General features: G+C 53.8%; 1 protein-coding gene across 4 annotated transcripts in view; it reads right to left on the minus strand.

The window, feature by feature from the left end:
* The window catches only part of LOC128422442 (zinc finger protein 665-like), a 352,200-nt gene that overhangs the window by 296,917 nt on the left and 50,271 nt on the right, over positions 1-5,012 (minus strand). The window lies entirely within an intron of this gene.

Here is a 5,012-nt window from a genome sequence, read left to right on the forward strand (position 1 = left end):
AACCAGCACATGCCTTTTAGTCTGGCGGTTAGAACTCTTAGAATGTGGGGATCCCATTTTTCAACCAAAGCAAAAACCCGCCAGCCTTTTCCCAGGTCTTTCCTGACCTGACAGTCGTTCGTCTTCTCTACGAAGGACGCTACAAAGTCCTTCTCCCTCCCTTTACTTACCATGGGGTCCCAGCAACCTTTTCTGCCTCTTACATGCTATGGAAAAGAGTCCCTTTCCATTGGACGCCTGGCAGCCCAGTGCCAAATCCGGCTGCTCCAGAGAGAACGGAAAGGAGCTGTAAACGCCCTTGCGCTCTGACGCGCACCAGTCACTTCCTTCTGGATCTTGGTGCTGCCGGTGCAGCTGCATTTACGAGAAAAAGAGAAATTGGAAACCGAGCCCAAGTCCCTTGCTATCCAAAGTGGCCATTGGACCAGCCTTGGGGCGCCTTCCTTGGGGAAAAGGAAAAGTTTCAGATCTCAGGTTCCCCGACAGGGAATGAGAGCTTTGATTGGCGTTCTCCCCTTGCAGTTAATTGCCTCTCTAATTGCAGAACCCCAAGTCTCCCGTTCTCCCCTCCCCCTCCTCACTACCTCTTGCCAGGAAGGCTGGGAGTGAAGACCGTAAGCAAAAGAGACAGCAAAGGATGAGAATCTGGGTTACTGGGTGTTTCAGAGAATCCCGCCCACAATCTTCTCCATTCCTAGACTCACGTCCGCATGCGCTGCTCCTGGCCATCCCGGGGTCTTTTACTAGATTAATTTTAACTAAATTAAAAATAAGGTTAAATACCTAGGGATCTGGATTTCAAATAAAAGTTTAAATGTATATGTATATGCTTGGCAGGGGGTTGGACTCGATGGGCCTTGTGGTCTCTTCCAACTCTATGATTCTATGATTCTATGATTCTATGAGGATGATTCTAGTAAAGTATGGAAATAAATTTATTTTAAAATATATGGAAACCTGGACCAAACTCCATCTCTCACTGTGGGGAAGAGTCTTGGTTGTGAAAATGAATATCCTCCCCAAAATGATTTTCTTATTCCAAACAATGCCCATCTTAGGAGAAATGAATTGTTTTAAGGAATGGAAAAGGGAAATATCTAGATTTATATGGAGTGGAAAGAAACCAAGAATTAAACACCCGTTATTAACAGATAAAAAGGAGAGAGGAGGTTTTGCATTGCCAGATTTGCAATTCTATCATGCGGAGGCAGGATTGGTTCGAATAAAAGACCTTACATTTTTTATTACAGGATTCATCCAGCCCAGCCTTTTGCATGATGAATTCTGCATTTACGTTAAATAAGCAAGGGGACAATATATCGTCCTCCTTCTTGTTCCACATAAAGATTTCTCAGGAGACAGATGAGGTGATCAGGCACTCCCATTTCTTTAAGAACTCGCCATAGTTTGCTGTGCCCAACACAGTCAAAGGATGTTCTGTAGTCTCCATAATCCAGCGCATGTTTGCAATTTGGTCTCTGGTTCCTCTGCCCCTTCGAAATCCAGCTTGCACTTCTGGGAGTTCTCGGTCCACATACTGCTTAAGCCTGCCTTGTAGCATCTTAAGCATAACCTTGCTAGCCTGTGAAATGAGCGCAATTGTGTGGTAATTGGCGCATTCTTTGCACTGCCCTTCTTTGGGGTTGGGATTCATATGTGGCAGGAACCCCCCCCCCTCAATCACTCAGTTTGTACAAACACAACACACACACACTCACACACGACATGTTGGTTTCTATTTCCCTCACTGAGCAGCAACTGCAGTCACAAGACATTGTTTTGCATTCCACTGTCAGAGTTACTGTTGGGTTCCCACGGGAATGGGACACTGGATGTGACGTACACTGGTTTCCTGTTTTTCACTGTTCTCTCGGTTTCTTTGTGTCGAGAGAGTTGCTTCTCTGCTCTCACAGAGGCAGGATGCATGTTTGTATGCTCTCAGCATAGCTTGTAAATAAAGTCAGCATGTGGCACATTACCTGCTTATACTTCTGCTGTGTGACGACCGAGCCTGTATCAGCTTCAGATGGGCCAAAGCTGGTCAAAATCTCACACGACATACGCACTGCTTCTGTTATAAATTCATAGAAAATCAGCCGTACATCGGATCTGCACCGTTCCACTTTTATTTTGCACCATGAGCGAAGGACTATCAAAGGGGGGAGACTTGGCACAAGGCAGCCAACACGTCCGCAGCGTACCCTACCCAGTTGGCATGCCAACCTTGATGGTCCTGGACAGAAGATCATTCCACTCACAAAGGACCTGCAAATGGAAGTGGATTCAGTACGGACTGAAACACAGGACAGTGACCAGCCCTTCCCTCCGGGGGCAGAAAACAGTGAACTCCCCTTTGTCCTCAGGAATGTAATCATGGGGGAGGGGAAAGAAGGAACCGGACAGGTGAGAAGACCCTCAGGTTACCACCACAACTCCTCCTCCTTCAGAGAAGTCACACTTCTCTGAGGTCTCTCAGCCCCACTCACCTCACAGAGTGTTTGTTGGGGGGGAGGAAGGGAAAGGAGAATGTTAGCCGCTTTGAGACTCCTGAAGGGGAGTGATAAAGCGGGATACCAAATCCAAACTCTTCTTCTTCTCCCTGAGCCCCTCCTCTTTGTGATGTGTCAATGATGTAGTCATGATGTAGTCCTGGGGGTGTAGCATGGGGGATTAGCAGCTAATAAAAGTTGAGGTCTTCTTTTGTTCAGAGCTTCCATCTTGTTCCACCTGGTGGCAGGTGGGAGTCCTGTGGCGACAGTCTTCAATCAAGACCAAGCCGACTGGCTGCTCTTTTGCTCTGCTCTTCCTGGCTGTTCTCCTTGTTTCTTGTCCAAGGGATCCCTCAGATTTTGGAATCCGCTTCTGGCTCCAATTGTATCGGCTGCTTTTCTGAGCCTCTTGGCTGCTGTGCATGGACGGGGCCTGTGTCCACGGTCATTGTCCTGGCCTTAGTCAGAGGCTGGGGTGGGGAGTTGGGATTTGGGGGGAGTCGTTTAGCTGCCCCCCCCGTTCCTGCTTTGAACAGCACCAAGACCTAAAACACGGAGGGATCTAAGCTCGTGAGGTGGGGGAGGGGAGGATGTTGCAATGCAAACCTTGTAGGCGGGACGGGACCCACTTTGGATCTCCGGGATCAGCCCCTCCCCCGCTCTCCTGATCCAGAAGGAAGAGGGGAGGGGGAAACCTTCCTCTCCCCCCTCAATTCTTTCCCTCCCCTCCCGGCACCTCCTCCTCTCACCCCGCCCCCACAAGCCCAGATCCCGCCCCCAAACGTCCCACCCCTTCCTCCTCCTCCTCCAATCCGGCTCTTCTGTCCCAGGAATGGGGGGGGTGAGCCCCCTCCCACCCTGCCTTCTTCTCCAGGACGTGGAGCTTCCACTCCGGATTGCTGCTCTGCCCCGTAGATCTAGGGGGGCGGCTTTCGATGCTGCAGGAAAGGAAAGGAGAATCGGGAGCGAGGACAAAGAGGTAAAGGGGTCGCGGGGGGGGGGGCGGAGAGAGAAGAGGACCCAGAGACCCCTCCAGCTCCCCAAGCGCCTTCCGTGGGGCCTGGATCCCGGCACGCGTGCTGCGAAGAGGCGGAGGATGTTGCAATGCAAACCTTGTAGGCGGGACGGGACCCACTTGGCAGCTGGATCTCCGGGATCAGCCCCCCCCCCGCTCTCCTGATCCCAGAAGGAAGAGGGGAGGGGGGAACCTTCTCCTCCCCCCTCAATTCTTTCCCTCCCCTCCCGGCACCTCCTCCTCTCACCCCGCCCCCACAAGCCCAGATCCCGCCCCCAAACATCTCACCCCTTCCTCCTCCTCCTCCTCCAATCCGGCTTCTGTTCCGGGAATGGGGGGGTGAGCCCCCTCCCACCCTGCCTGCTTCTCCCGCAAGTGGAGCTTCCACTCCGGATTGCTGCTCTGCCCCGTAGATCTGGGGGGGCGCTTTCGGAAAGGGGAGGGAGGAGGCAGGGGACCCCCCCCGTGGATGTTGCAGGAAAGGAGAATCGGGAGTGAGGACGAAGAGGTAAAGGGGTCGCGGGGGGGGGGGAGGAGAGGGGAGAAAAGGACCCAGAGACCCGGCCAGCTCCCCCAAGCGCCTTCCGTGGGGCCTGGATCCCGGCACGCGTGCAGCGAAGGGGCGGAGATGGGGCGCCCACCCACGAGGACTCCCTGGTCCCGTTCCCCCCGCGCAAGCATCCCTGGGGCGCGGAGAGAAGCCAGGATAGAGACCCCCCCCTGTCTTTCCCCGGCTCGTCTTGGGGGGAGGGCAATAGGGACGGAGAGATGGGTCGCGCCTGGCGAGGGGTGAGCCAAGGGGGCGTCTGGATGCAGGGGAGACTCCGGGAGAAAGAGAGGGGGTCATGGAAGTGGGGGGAGAAGGGAGGGGGCATTCCAGAGTCAGGGAAGCGCAGCATTGGCGGGGGGGGGAGGGAGATAGGAAGACCAGTCTTGGGGGGGGCGTCTCCCTCGTGGCTTCCTTGGGGACTCTCCGGAGGGGCCGCCTTGGCTTCTCCCTCCCGCCCAGCAATCGACCCCCCCCTTCAAGGCGACCAGAGAGGGATCCCTGGAAAGTGGAGGGTCGTGTGTCCCCACCCCTTCCTTCCTGCAATCTCCATCCTCTTCCCACCCCATAAGCCCCTGCCCTGTCCAGACACAGCCATTCTCCCCAGTCCATTCCTTGGTCCCCTGGAGAGGAGAGGAAATCCCGAGAGGAAGAGGGGAGGGGGGAGGCCTTCTCAGAAACGGCTCTTGGTTTCCACAATCCCACCCAGGAAGCAGCCAGAAACCTTTTCCTCTCTCTCAGGCTTCCATCTTTATTGTCTTTTCCGCTGAGGATGAGGATAATGTACACCTGTCATCAGAAACAGGGGTGCAGAGTCCATGGAATGGCTCTCAGGGCTGATACAGAAGTTGCACCTCAAAAGCATTCTGTTCCTCTTATTCTTTGAAGGCAGTGTGACTGACAAGCTGAGATACAACCCATCATCATCCGATGACAGCTACTGCATGAATCTCCCCAGTCA

Source organism: Podarcis raffonei, chromosome 10 (assembly GCF_027172205.1).
Source record: "Podarcis raffonei isolate rPodRaf1 chromosome 10, rPodRaf1.pri, whole genome shotgun sequence".
Lineage (NCBI taxonomy): Eukaryota > Metazoa > Chordata > Lepidosauria > Squamata > Lacertidae > Podarcis > Podarcis raffonei.